This window comes from Pseudopipra pipra, chromosome 18 (genome assembly GCF_036250125.1).
Source record: "Pseudopipra pipra isolate bDixPip1 chromosome 18, bDixPip1.hap1, whole genome shotgun sequence".
Classification (NCBI taxonomy): domain Eukaryota; kingdom Metazoa; phylum Chordata; class Aves; order Passeriformes; family Pipridae; genus Pseudopipra; species Pseudopipra pipra.
This window is the reverse complement of record NC_087566.1, coordinates 8,774,385-8,789,423: the sequence shown is the minus strand read 5'-3', so window position 1 is coordinate 8,789,423 and position 15,039 is coordinate 8,774,385. Positions and strand designations below refer to the sequence as shown.

The following is a 15,039-nucleotide window of genomic DNA, read 5'->3' as shown; positions in this document are numbered from 1 at the left end:
TCCCCCCGGGGCGCCTGTGGGGCCTCTCCCGGGGCCCCGAGTCCCCCCCCGCCGGTCCGGAGCCGCCCTCAGGCGTGAGGGGTCACCACGGGCATGGCCTCGGTGAGACAGCTCTGGGGGCCCCTCGGCACCGCCTCCCCCAGACCCACCGGGGCTGCTCCCACCACCCTCTACCCTCAGAGAGCGCCCGAGGCCCCTGTCCCCCTCTGCCCTGCCATCCGCAGCCAGCGCTGAGGGGATGCTGCCAGTCCAGCCCCGATGTCTGTCCAGTCCCCAAGGCCGAGGGGAGAGCGGTGCCAGCCACACTGGGGGGGGGGGGAGACCCCCGAGGTACCCTCTGAAAGGGGCCTTGGTGCTGGCAGTCACTCACTGCTTGTTTTCTGCGGTATTTATTGCTCATGTAGGAGCTGACAGCTCTGCTTATCATCTGCTCATCACCTTCTCACCATCCAAGGTGAGCTGCGATGAAAATAACTGGAATTTCACATTCTAATTGCAGAGATGTGGTGGCCCCAGGCACCCACATGGTGGGGTTTGTACCGTGGAAAGCCAGGGATCACAACAGCTGGGTAAGTTTGGCTCTGGAAGGGGATCAGAACCCCTGGATATGTTTGGCTCCAATACACAGGTCAGGGGAGTGACACTGGATTTGTGACAGACCAGCTCAGACATGAGTCCACCACCATTCTGCACACAAAAATTTGTGTTTCTTTCCGAGCAGGGATTCACAGTGTGCTGCTCCATCTCAAACGAACCCTGTCAGTTCTTAAGAAATCAAAATTATCTCTAAATTTTTTTGAAATACCACTTGTGGGAATAACAACCCCCCAAGGGCATTACTCGAGTGTGGCAAGACCGTTTAATTCAACTAAGGAAAAAAAAAAAAACAACAACACAATTCGAACAGGGTTTTGCATTTCCCCTGCACGGTTGTGTCACTAGATGGCCTTCCAGACCCAGTGCAAACACCACCGCGCTCCGCAGCTCGGGCAAGGGAGACCCTGCTTTGTGCAGAGGGCAAACAAAAAGCTAGAAAAGGATATTTCGGCAACAGAGAAGAGAAGCGACCCGTAAATACCCAACAAAGTGTCATATAATTCAAATTACAATAATAAAAAGGCAGCCAAAGCCACACCCATTTAAAACTCACCATTTTACTGAGGAAAAAGTTGATGCAATCATGTAGGATCTGTCAAAAAGATGCTTTATGGACCACAGTGTTATAAATCTTATATGGAACACAGTAAAAGCCATCAGCTCCTGTCGGCTGTAATGACTGAGGGCTTTTTGACGGCACAGGAATGGATGGGCCAGGAAAGAATTTGTTTTATCCTGAAATGATTTATTTGTACCTGGCTCAAAACCAGCATCACATTATGTATGACACAATCAGCAGATATAGTAGTCTTTCTGTAACTGAGGAGTGTAATTCAGGGTTGTTTTTATTCAAGTCCATTATTGCAATAAAAGGGTTTTTTTGGGGGATAAAAGTAATTTGAGGGCCACTGTTAGGCTTTTTTTGAGTTTGGGTGCTTTTTTTTCCTCAAGTCTCACAAAACAATCTTTACATTTCTCACAGCTTTGTTTCCTTTTCCATTTTATTGTTAAGGAAACTTTGAGATCTGTACACATTTAGATTCAGTAGGAAACAATATAAAATGAGCAGATGATAAAATCAACTGTAAACACTCCAAAGACTGTTTTTAAGTAATGGATAAGTATTTGTAACAAGTCAACTTCTTACTGATGAAATATAACATTTCAGTGTCTCAGTTACTTATTTTTAATTATCAAGTGTGCAGTGCTTTGGGCATATCAAGTCCTGTGCAAAAGCTACACGTAATTTGCTGACTCCGAAAAAGCAAAGTCTAATTAGGAGTTGTGCCACTGATATAAATGGAAGGAGATTCAGCCTCCTATTAGTAAAACTCAAATCTAATCATTATTAATTGCAAGTGTCCTTCTCCTACTTCTGTTTTGGCCTGTATATTGATTTTGGCACAAGTTGTTTCATCAAAACCTTACACAATATGTGTGTGTGGAGATTCAGAGAGAGCACAACAAAATCAAGGCTTTAATGGGGTATGGCAAATATCCGTGTTCTGATCTTGGTACCAATTTGTTGCTTGATGATTGCCAAGGAAAAAATGAGGAAGGAGTGAAAGGTTAGCACACAGCTTAGGAAAACTGCTGGGAGTTCATGATTTTTAAGATTTTTTTAGATGGTATTGATGGGTAGTTCAGGTTAGTTATGAGAACACCCAAAAAAGACTCACAGATTGGGTTTAATATTGAAGCTTTTTTACAAAACAGGGTGATCAAAGAAGTTGATAATCCCATTTTTCAAAATACCAAGCCTGGGGAAAAAGTGCTTGCAACCTCCTGGACCGTTCTGGTACCATGGAAGAACCTCAGCCATGCCCTTAGTCTGACCTAAAGAAACAGCACCAATGCCCTGTGCTGCCTCCTTCTTTGTCCCTTGTGATGTGCTTGAAGAAGTGGAGGAAACTGAGACTTAATGATACTAAAAGCTCATGAGTTTTGTGACTACAGAGAGTCAAGTGAGGGAGTAGAATCATAAATGTAAGCCTTTCTGCTCAAAAAATACTTTTAAATTATAAATATCTTGACAACAAATACGTTAAATAATAAATATTGGCAAAATATTCTGGTTAGCTACATCCTTCTGTTTAGAGGAACTCGGAATACTGTAAAAGTTTTAAGTTTCCAATCAATTAAGCTCCAGCACAGTGCAAACCCTTAGACTAAGCAGCATGGTTTGCAGTAATATTTCTAATGCAAAATACAAGTATTTTAGCTCACCAGCAAGGTCTCACTTACAGTAGTTTTTGTAGCCACAGTTGCAGAGAGGGGTTTGCATGTGCCATCTCCTGCATACTCTTATTTGGTCATATAAACTGGACAAGAATGAGCACCTGTTCTTCCTAAATATCTTTAGAACTATGTTTTTGAAATACACTTAATTTTTTCTTGATAACACAGACCCCAGTCACAAAGACCTCAACATAAACTTGACAAGAAGAACAAGCAGCCCCATTTATGTCCAAGGAAATATTCATAAACTTAGTTAAGAATGTAAATAACAAGACAGAGCCTGAAATATTTATTTTTTAACATTACCAGTGATATTAATTATTTGTGTTTTCAGCTAAGAATTCCCACTGCAGCATGTACACAAAGAGCAAGAGGCAACGCCTTGAAAAATTTACAGTAGGAAAGACAGACCCTAAGGAATGGGACTTACCATGTAAGTAGAGTGATAAATTTCAGATGCTGCACAAGGCCAGCAATTGTTTGTCATGTGCACAGACCCTTATTGAGGGACAGTCTCTGCCCCACAGGATTTAGACTGGGCAGGGCAGAGAGGGAAGGGGAAACAGTAATGTAGGAGAGCTGAACTGCAGCTGCACACACAAAGTTATGGTGACAGTATCACTGTAAGAGAAGGCCATGACACAGCAGGTGTACACTCAAGGTGATTCACTTTGTTTACAGAACAAATGTACAAAATTGTTTTTCAGCTGTGCTTTTCCTCGCAGTGCCAGCACTGCTTTGACCCTCAGTAAACCCTGGAAATACAGTTTTCAAAATCAAAGCTCCCAGTCTCCTTCACTTTCAGCTGCTTCTCTGTCTCCATTTCTGCAGTTTCTTGCTGTTTCTCTCGCACATGCAGAGCTCTACCATCTGGTCCTCACGGCCTGGTATTTTACACACACGCCCCCACCCCGAAAAATCCCTTGGGCCACATGATTCACCATCTATTCAAACCTTGCCATGTGCTTGGGTTTTTTTGTGTAGTAGCCCCTACTGATGTAAATCCCTTGTTCCATAAGGGCTCTCAATTGCTTTTTTCACTGAAGGCAAGGTGGCTGTGACACCTGCCAGTTTCTAAGACATTTAACCCAACCCAAAACATTATTACATTGTTGTTTGGCTGAGTAGGAACCATATTTTTTTCCCAGTGGGAAGTGCTGCCAGAAAGGCATTAACTTTCTAGACTATTAAGTAATATGGAAAAATGATATTTCAATAAGAAAATTTCCTTTCTGCCTTTTTATGCCTCAGAAATAGTTCCTGTTTCACTTGGCTCAAGTAGCCTGTGCACTAAATCAGTGCAAAAATCTTTCAATAAACTAAATAAAATCTGTCCAAATGCTACCAGAGAGTTTAGAGGGCTGTGAAACAGAACAGGACAAGGGTCTGCAAAGGGAGGTGTGAGCTGAATTAAGACACACAACTCAGCAAAATCAGGCAGTGAATATTCAGGCACTTTGATGTAGTTTGGACAGATTTTATTCATAAACCACACACTGATGACTACCTAGAGAGCAGCTATTTATAAGGAACACAGACTGTTTCTTGGGTTGTTTTCTCTGGTATGCTTTAAATCAGAGGTGCCAACTATGTGGGCCAAACATGGCCTACCTGATACAGGCATGGCCAACATGCTGCATTTAGAATCTCACCTTTCATTTGAAACTGAGTTCTTGGCTTTGCAGCTGTGGGGGAAAAAAACCACCCCACTTTACAAAGTGAAGTGGGTGCAAATCAATGTGGTAAAGCCTCGGCCTGATGCTGCAGGGGCTTAGGGGCAGTTTCAAGTTTCTGTTGCTCACTAAAGTGTGAACTCTCAAGCCAAATTCTGTTGTGAAAAACGGGTAACACAAGGTTAAGATCATCCCATGCTTTTCTGGAACATCAAGCACAATGACTGATCTCTGAAAAGCATGAAATGAACACACCAGTGCCTGCCAACACCTCCATGGCTCTGCCCCCGCCGAGCTGGGCAATGTGTGTCTCCCAGATGTGCTGGCACAGCTTCCCTGAGCCATGGGGAGGAATTTGACAACACAGGCTGGCAGAGCCATTGCAGAGATGCTGGATCTCATCCTCTGTGCTGAGAACTGAATCTGGAGGTTTGACAGAGGGATTCAAAACGCCTTCTCTCAGGTGAGATCTGCAGTTGTGCTTGTGTTGGTAGCTGGGGTTGGTTTTACCATGGGAACAGGCAGAGGCAGCGGGTTCAGGAGTGAGACACAGCTGTGCTCATGGCTCAGAGAGCACAGGGCTCTGCTACAGATCTGCATGAAATCAGTCACCACTGGATGCTCTTCTGCATCCAGATCTGCAGCAGAGAATAAATCCCATCAGGAAGTAATTTTGGGAAATTTAGGGAAAGAGGATGTTGCAACGCAATGCATTCTTACCCAGTATCTGACCGCTCCCTTTAGTGTACACCCCTAAAATCCCTCTGGCTTATGCCTTCCTGTGTTTTCATTACCCAACACTCCACCTGACCCAGCAAGCACTGAAATGTTATTTTTTCAAAATTGGAGCATTCTCCACAGTATCTGCTTTCTTCAGATCACTTTGCCCTTCTTCTCCATTCCCAAATTATGTAATTCCTTGTAGAGAGAGATTTTCTTTTAATATTCTTGCTGGTTCAGAGTCAAGGGAGGACTGAATCCAAGAGGACTGTATGTTAATAAAGATGACAACAGCACCAGGGCAGGAGTTGCATTCAGCTTCTTTAATTTACACAGCAGGGATTAATATGGAGTAGGTGAGTCAACTGTGGATGGCCAAATCTGGGTTACACTCCCCAGAGATCAGCTGGAGGATTCCACTAAACCTGAAACATGTGGAGTTGTACTTTTTTTGTAAGGCTTTCAGAACATCAAGTTCAAGTGAACCCGGGCTTGGCTTCCTAAATATGCTTTCTGCCATGTGAGTTACAGTGCAGCCTGAGCAAGTGTGTGTTTTTCAGAGCCATTGGAAGAGTCAGGCTTTGATCAACACCTCGTTCCTGCACTGGCTATGCAATAGCCATCACTCTTGCACCTGCTCTCAAATGTTTTGGACAAGAATGTGGGGAAACTGGGAATATTCATGGGAGGAGCAAAAAAGATGGTAAAAGGACTGTGGATGAAATAGGGGCAGGTTTTTGCTGAGTAGTGCATGGCACTGACATTAAAAGGCAGTTAACATGAAGTGTGCATCTTCCCCTTGATATTTGTGCAAACTTCCCACAGGAAGGCAGCAAGGGCAGACTGAAGGGATGATAAAATCCTCTCTTTCTATCCCAATAGGACACACCATAATTTCTGCCTGTTTTTTGTGGAGTGCTAGATGTATGGGGAGAGCTAAGCTAAGCTTGCTCTGCTGTTATCTGTCTGGGAAGCAGCTCACACCTTGAGATGGAGTTTTGGCAGGAGCCAGAGACTTGTGGCTTGTCAGAGCATTGCCAGGCAAAGGACAGGCCCAGACTGTGTTTCTTTCAGACCTGAGAGCAGCCATAACCCGGCCAGAGCAAAGCCTGCACAGGAAGAGCGATGTTCAGAGCAGGCTAATTAATAACTAGAGGCACTGGAAATGGTTGTAACTGTGTCATGTTTGCTTTAGAGCTGTGATTTTTGGCCTGTGCCCGAGTTGTGGGAGCTGGACAGGCTGACTGTGCAGAGTGGCCTGGCTGGATGTCCTCACTGTGAGCCACCAGAGCAGGTCAGGGAGGTGTTGGAGCAATCACAGCAGTGGTTTGGGGTGGTGAGGGCAGAAACAGAGAGAGCAGCAACCTGACAGTGCTGCTCCAGCCCACGTGTCTGGCACCCTGCCCTGCACAGCTCCACACCGCTGTCCTTGATGGCACATTTCCTGTGCGTTTCTCCCTTCCTACACACATTTCACCCTTCCTGACTCTCATCCTAACAACAGGCACTTTGTCAAGTTCCCAGTTGCCTGCTGGGATTAACACAGTAGCTCTGATTTCTTAAGGCAGGGAGATTTCCTGGTTAAAACTGTTCTAATTAAACTTACATCTCTCATAATGCTAAAAATGCCCCCGTGTGAAAGGCAGCTGAATCTGCTTGTAAAATGTCAGTGCCCAAAGACCTTTAATGGTCTTGGGAGTCTAACAATAGTATAGATAGTGCCTGTTCAAAGATAAGGGCTCCAGGCAAATGGAAGAAGGAAGCAAATATAACATTCCCCCGAATCAGACATCTTAGACAAAAATCTTCCAAGTACAAAACACATCTGGCTGGGTATTTGTCAAGTATTTTATTGGCTTGAATTTCACACACACACACACACACACACAGAGCTCACATCAACTCCTTTCCACTGTAGATCTGGGTGGGCACCTCCATTTTCCTTTTAGGACTCAATTTTGGACCTGGGGAAAAGTGTTCTCAGTCAAAAGGCCTCCAAGCAAGCCAGGGCTGGTCATAGAGGAGAGCAACAGCTGCGGGAATTTAAATTCCTCTCCCCACCCTCCCAAACACGCCCCTCAGTCCTCTGCCTGGAGGAGCCAGAGGGAGGAATGTCCAGCTCCCCTCCCTCCCTGCCAGCTCCACTGGCATTTCCTATTACACACCAATTGCATGTGAGGAGCCAACACCACAAAGTGCTTTTTCATGTGGGCAGCGGAGCTGTGGTGGAACCAAGGCTCTCCTTTGGTCACCACCCCCCCCCAGATGTTCGTGACACTTTTGTACTCCCCTTTATGCAACACGTCAGGCGTCCGTGATAATTTACTGCCACAGGAACCGCTTCCTGCACGCTGCGAGCCACGAGCCTTTCCGGACTGCTGGCAGGCACTGAGCAGGGAAAGGGAGAGACAACGAGCAGGGGAAGGTGTCGGGAAGCAAAGAGAACCCTGTTCTCCATCAGCAGCTCCCAGGAGAGAGAGGGGGAGAAAAGCAGCGATGGCTTTGTGGATTTAGTAGAAACCAACTTCAGTTAGGAGCTAGCAATGGGCTGCCCTCATGAAGGTGAAAATAGCAAAAATATCTGGAAAGGGTATCTTAATTTAAAACTTACCTTAAAAAAAAAACAACTCCCCCAAAAAAACTAAAGTACAAAAATAAATCAGAAAGTAGACAAAGATAAGAATGGAGCCTGCAGGAATCAAGTCTGAACAAAAGGCAGGGGCTGTGAAAGGAGAAAACCACAAATGGCAGGGGTTGAAATGTAAAACCTACAGTTCACTGTGAAACATGAAGGATGCCGTTGTATTCCACACCTCCTCTTCCCGGGTGTAGCTGTCTCCACAAGATGAAGGGCAGTAATGAATCAAGCTCCTTCCCTCTTCCTGTATTTTCTATTCAATTATTCGCAGGCTGTGCAAGTTCTGCTTTATTTCCCCTCTCCATATGCCACACTCTCCTCCTGGGGTTTTTTTATTCCAAACTGTGCATTTGGCCTCTCTCCCATTCCTTTCTCCTTGGTGTGTGCCCCCTGCTCTGCCAGGATCTGCTGTCTTTGTAACCTCTGCTGTGCACATATGCTGGCTCTGCCCTCCCCTACTGCCCCCCCCTGCTCCTGGGCCACCGAGTGTCCCTTCGCTCCACTCGGCATCGGAGCCAGCCAGGAAAGGAATGATGTTCCTAAGGCCATTGCTCCCGTTTCCATGCTGCCGGCTCCTCTCCACTGATCAAGGGGAACCCATGTTGCTCCCCTTGTACAGAGACAGCTCTGCAGCTGCTTAGCAACTGGGAGCTGCCGTGATGCAGCGGCACAGAAAGGCGATGGATGGCACAACTTCCCTGATCCTGCCCGTTCTGGCCCACTCTGCTGCAAACCAGGGCTTGGGGAGCAGCTGGGGCACTCCCAACTGCCCTGTCAGACAATAAATCAAGATGCAAATCCTTAACTGCAGGTTAGAGAGCAATGGTGACAGTGTCAAGGGCAAAACAGTCTTGGTCTTGTGTCACATCACACCAGCGAGAAGAAACTGCTCTGATTTGTAAGCTCAACTCATTCCATTTGATCTTTGTCATCAGTTTCTGGCTAAAACGTTTTATACTCCATCACTTGTAATCAGAACATTCCCTGTATGTGCTGCATGTGTTAAAAAGGCTTCCAGGTCCCCAGCTACCATCACATCCAGACTGTTTAATGATGTGTCCAGAGACACAAGTAATTTAATGCATAAATATCCTTTTAGATGACTTATTTGTATCTTCATTTCCTTTTGATGCAAGCTTTGTAAGCGCCCAGCTTCTCTAAATGGTACATTCTTTTCATTCCTTTTCTTTTTTTTTTTTTTTGTAAAACTGTACTGTTCAGAGGCCATGAAGCACTGAACTGTTTTGTGATTTGATGGCTTTAGAATGCTGATTAGAATTGCCAACCTTCTTGATTTATTTCATGATTTTTATAAGCTTGAAAGCATTCTAAAAAATAACCGGTTCTACATCCTGATGGGATCACAGTGTTTCAATAGCAGCTGCATTTCAATGGGCAAGAAGCAACACAAAACATTCTGCAAGTCAGGTGTTGAAACAGCTTCTTTATTCCTTAATAGCTCAAGAATGATTAGATCTCTGAAAGCACTCACTCCCTACCTTACAGAGGTGGCTTTGTCATAATACTAACAGGTATAAAATGAACAGATCTAGCTTAAAAAGTAACAAAAAAAAAAACCATCTCTGGCAAATATCCAACATGTCCATCAAAAAAAAAAAGTAGATATTTGTTCCACTATTGGGTATCACCACGTATCTCTGTACCCCAGCAGCCAAACAACACAGCCAAGTAGTGATTCCCTGTCATTGTTCAAGGCTCACATCCCATGTACCCTCAGAGCATGCTGGGACACAGGTGAAATCTGTCAGGAGGTTGCTTATTTTGGTTGACAATTCCCTAGACAGATCATCTGCTGTTCTCAGGAAGAAATGGAAAATTTCATGGCAAGAAAAACTGAACAGGCAAATACCATGTCCATATTCCTACTCAATATTCCTTCGATATTCTTAGCTTGGTTTCCTAAAAATAAAACTGTCTAATGTGACTGTGTAGTTCTATGTCATTTCCCCCCCTCCAATCTCAATCAAATTTGGCAGTGGGGAAGGAGTCTCAAATGTATTTAGGTCTTGAACGAACAGCTGAGTAGAGAATACATAGTAGAGGCACCACCTCTAAAAAAAGCCATCTAACAGGAAGGTCTCAAAATGCACTTTGTAACCACTGTGTCCTAGAGGCGTCACCTCTCCTTTATGGGTCTGCAACCACCTGTTTCGGGCCTTAGGTTATTTAATGGCTACATAATAGACACCACGGCAAGCAAACGTTGCAGTGTGCTTCCTGGCTCCCTTCCAGCTCCTAAACTGGGCTTTCTTCCCATGAAACTGGGGTGTGGCAAGGGATGTTGTACAACCAGACCTCCTCCTGACACAATATTGACACGGCTCAGGTGTGTGTACACACACCCGGAACCAGGAAACACCCACAGTGGAGACACAACCAGTTGTTTATCTGGAGAAAATACAAAATCACGACCAACCAACTTGGTAGGTGACATTTTGCAGTAGCAGGAGGGGGTAATTAAGAAAAATAATTAAAAAAAAAAAAAAGCCATTGCAAGCAAGAACGTTAAGGGCTTGTCCTTTTCAAGAGGAACAAGTGTAAAGCCATACATGCAGAACAAAGAGCACAAACCTACAGCACAGGGTTGTCATCCTAAGAAGGAGCAGATCTGAGAGTATTTTAGGAGCCGTGCTGGGAAACCAGCTGAACACGGGCTGGTGTAATCCCTGGATTCCTGACAGAGACAGCTCGGCCAGGAGGGCTGTTGGCTTGGGTCTGATCTCTGCCGAGGGCTCCATCCCCTTCTGCCCAGATCAAAATGGTAACAAACTGTAGCGTTCACAGGCAGGAACAATTCCAGGATTAGTAAAGATGGACCCGAGGGGGAGCTCTGCAGTCTGCAATGGAGTATCAAATGCTCAGCCTGAGCACAGTTACACAGGGATGAAAATCTGCCCATGGAGCATTCCTCCAGCAAGCAGACTGAAGGGCAGAGACATCCAGCAACTGAAAACAGAAACTAGACAAGTTTAAAAAGGTACTTTGATTTCTAGTCTGACAGGTAGATTTTGATGGAAAAAATTTACTCTTATTTTACTCCCTCTCACAGCCCATTTTAAAATGAAAATCTGACCTTTATCTAAGATGCAGGCATGCTGCAGTTAAATTCTTTCAAATGAGAAAAAGCAACAAATTCACAAAAATCCCGAGACCTACATAATGCAGGAAGTCGAACCAGATGAACCTTGGTCTCTTTTGTCTTTTATAATCTGTTAATCTAGTTTCCTTGCACAAGCAATGGATTGTGACTTGAAAAGCTTCAATATAAAGGATTCTGTGTACAAGGCAGTCTAAAACAAAATGTTGTAAACAGTCAGGATCATTGTTTAGCAGAACAGCTGCATATTTTTTATTTCACTTTGCCTCTCAATCTAATTTGCTCTTGTTGCAACACTTTGCCAAAGAAATTAAATCACTTCTTATTGATAACAGACAGTGATATAATTAGCATAAGAGTTTTCCACTCAACAATGCCGGGGAGGGACGCTGCGGGCAAGAACAAACCCCTTTGCTTCAAGAATGTGCACAGAGTCACCACAAGCTGTTCAGAGAAAAAAAACCTTTTTTTTTTCTCCTTCTCCCTGAAAGATCTCTTTCTTTATCTAAAGAGTCTCATGCAGCACACCAGGGTCAGTCTAACCCAAGTATGAAAGTCTGGTTTGACCTTTCTGGGATTTAAACACGCTGTACCAGAACATTTTGCTTTTCAGATACGAGGTTCAGCAGCCATGAAACCACCCACTCTGAGAGCACAACCGGTCTCAACTGCCTTGGCGACTTTTAAACTACATTGAACATTATAGTCATTCAGAAACTCTAAAAAACGGAAAGAAATTTTCATCTCAGACTTACAAAAACCATTTCCAGAAGTGCTGAGGACCCATACAATTCACTGGGGGGGCACGGCAGGCTCGCTGTCCAGCCCCCGCTGCCCCAGCAATTTCTGGCCCTGGTTTGCACGTACGCAGAGCCAGGCACAGGCGTTAGGACCTCTCCCAGCTGGAGCACTTCATGGATCCTACCATCGGGAACAGCCGTCCTGGACAATGATTAATCGCAGACAAAGATCAGAGTCCTGGAAAAATATGCAGAGAGATGCAAGTACAGACAAAGCTGTCTAAGCTCCCACAGTATTATGGTCTGGCTGTGTCGCTTCAAAGCCTTGCGTTAGGCAGAGCTGGTTTGCTTCAGGGTTAAACAGACCAATGTTACTCGTAAAGGCAGGTATTGCTAACAGCCAAATATATATTTAAACATAAATTTTAAATCCCAGGAAAGTTAATAGCCCGATGCCGTTTAAAACTTGTTTTCTTTTTAATCGCTTCACGTGCTGACTTAACTCACTACGATGCAAGCTGCAGAAACGTTTTCACTACAGTTCAAACCCCCCTGCAAAGCCGAGCCCAGCTCTGCGCCGTACTTTGATCTACACGTCGCCAGCTTCGGCCATTTCCAGGAAGCTGAAATGCTTTTCACCTCTATTGAGAAATACCAGAGGAGCATTTTAATGGTGTTCTGCTAAGAATAACGTCACCGTTCCTTCCGATTTTGCTGGCAGATGGTCACTGAGAGCCGCTGTGACCCAGGCTCAGCGCTGGCTCCAGCGGCTCGGGCGGCCCCGGCCCGGGAGCCCCCGACGGGGCTCACAGCGCTGAGGCAGCGCTTCAGAGCCAGCCTGGCACTGCGGAAACGCTTTTGTTGGCTGTTTTTGTTGGTATTTTTTTCCCCCTCCATGGAAACGTGTTCTGTTTTGTGCGGACGGTTTGTCGCTTGTTCTCGACAGAGCCTGACCCGGTGAGGAGCGAGGGGGGGAGCGAGGAATGGAGCGATGAGCGCAGTCGTTGCGAAAGGCGCGGGGCTGCGGTGCCTCCTTCGCGGCAGCACCCAGTGCTCTCCCTCGCAGGGGAACAGCCCTGAGCCTCGGCACATACCACAGCACAGGCTGTACAAACCCACGGAGCGGCTGGTTCTGAGCCGCAGGAACTGCGGGCAGGGCGCGCCCTGCCCGGCACATGCCGCTCCCGCAGGCAGCCTCTGCCAAGCAGCCACTTACCTTCTCCCTCCCTCAGGGTCCGCAGGACGGTCCTGCTCTAGCCTTACCAGGGAGGCCACCTCTCTACAGTGTTTGCTTTTCCTCCCTGTCCTGCCCTCTGAAGTGGTTGCTCAAGCCAGGCTTTCCTGGCTCACCTACTCTGGGTCTGCAGTGAGCACGAGCTGCAACTCCCCGCAGAGCACAGCGAGGCTTGTGAAGCTCCGAGATAACCCCCAGCCTCCACCCAAAGCTGAGCTGCAGCAGAATCTGCTCAGGAGACGGAAAAAAAAAAAAAAGGCAAAGAAAAAAAAAAAAAAAGACGGCACATGTAACACCTCGGCGGGCCATGGCGGCTCCACTGCAGCACAGCCGGGCCCGCGAGCTCGGCGCTGCAGGCCGGAGGAGGCAGGACAGCGGCTGCCCCGGCTCGGCGATGGCGGAGCGGGGGGGGAACAGCCCAGGAGGGGCAGAGAAGAAGAACAACAAAGAGCCATGTGACGGGAGCGGCGGCCGCGCTCCCCCGGCAAACCCGCTCCGGGCGGGGAGGCGGCGGCGCCGCCCGGCCCCTCCCGCGGCCAGCGCTGCAGCTGCCCCCCGTCCCCCCACACTGCCCAGGCTTTGAATTTGGTGGCTTTTTTGTGTGTGTATTTTATTTTTTTGCGTGTGGGGAGCCGCTGTTTGTTCCTCTTTAACTCCCCCCTCCCTCCCCTCTGCGCTAGGCGACTTCCATCTTTTGCTGTTTATAAAGCGAGCGGGAGGCTGCGGCGGGGGAAGGGCAGCGTTATTTATAGCACCGGGGCTGCGCCGGCTTTATCGGAGCTGCCTTTGTCCTCCCGGCCGGCTACCCCCCCGCCCGGCCCGGCTGGAGCGCCGCCAGCGCCGCTGCCGCAGGGCGCTCCCGCCATGTTGTGCGCGGGGAGAAAGAGCCGCCGCTCCCTTCCACAGCCCCTCACAAAGCGCTGGGGGAAGGGGAGGGGGGGCGGGAAAGGGGAGAGAAAGGATAAAAAAGAAAAAAAAAAAAAAACAACAACCACCCCAAACCCACCATTTCCCTGCAGCGCTCGGGACGCCGCCAGGCAGCGGGGGAGAGCCCGCCGCGCCGCGCTGAGGAGGACGCCGAAGGGAAGGAGAAGCCATGATGGCGGCTGTCCCCACACAGCACGGAGCGCGACCGGGAGCGCCGTGCCCGCCCGCCGGCCGCCCCTCCCGCCGCCCGGGACACGGTGCTGCCGCAGCCTCTCACATAATAAACCCACCAGACTTCGGCGGGGAGGCCATTTCGTGGGCTGGGTGGCGGCACTAAAGCACAACTGCTTGTGAATATCAACTGCGTCACGGCTCCTCCATCTGTAACACTCAGGCTGCAAAGGGTCCCTCACTTGGAAGGAAACTCCCTCATTTTGGATTTACTTCCAGACCTCCTTTTCCCCCCCTCTCTCCAAGTCACTGCCTCTCGGTATGAAGGATTTTACAGTGCTTTCTAGTGAGACATCCGCCATTAAGACTCACCGTCGTGAAAAACACCCCCTCCCATTTTGTTGCCTGTTTTTGTCGAGCTTCTGTAATTAGACGGATAAAACATGTAAGGGATCCCTACCACCACCACCACCGCCTTCTCGCCTTTTTTAACGTCAACCTCACTAACATCTTACTGTTTCACAGGCAGATTTTTTATTTTTTTTTGGTGCTTTCAAGTTAACAGCCACGTAACGCCTGCAATGGATCCACAGCGTTTCTCCGCATAAAAAACCAAACCACCCAGGGCTGAGGATGGACCAAGAGCTTTGTGCAGAAAGAGAAATCAAATCCCTCCCTGAGAACAGACGTTTCAGAGGCACTGTTAGATGTTTCTGAGGAGAAGGAGATCGCCACCGCTTTCAGACGACCATTGGGATCTTTCCACCCAGGACAATACCATTAGCCACAGGCCTGGGCTATATGTTCCTCTGCAAGGGCAAAAGGGTTTTACTTACTTACCCGCGCACCATAGTTGAATGCAGCTCTGAAGGTGAAGTTGTTACTCTTTTTTAAAATAACGGCTATAAATATGTATGATCTGTATCACCACTTCTCTCGTAAGTTTGCAAGCCAAAGCGTATCTTGTTAAGATAAGTTATGGA

At 47.2% G+C, this 15,039-nt stretch overlaps 1 long non-coding RNA gene across 1 annotated transcript; it reads left to right on the top strand.

Moving 5' to 3' along the window:
• The first annotated feature begins 18 nt into the window (after positions 1 to 18).
• On the top strand, positions 19 to 14,986 carry LOC135424157 (uncharacterized). Its single transcript, XR_010435096.1, has 3 exons — positions 19 to 102; positions 500 to 569; positions 3,170 to 14,986. It is a non-coding gene; the product is annotated as an uncharacterized LOC135424157 (long non-coding RNA).
• Positions 14,987 to 15,039: the final 53 nt, after the last annotated feature.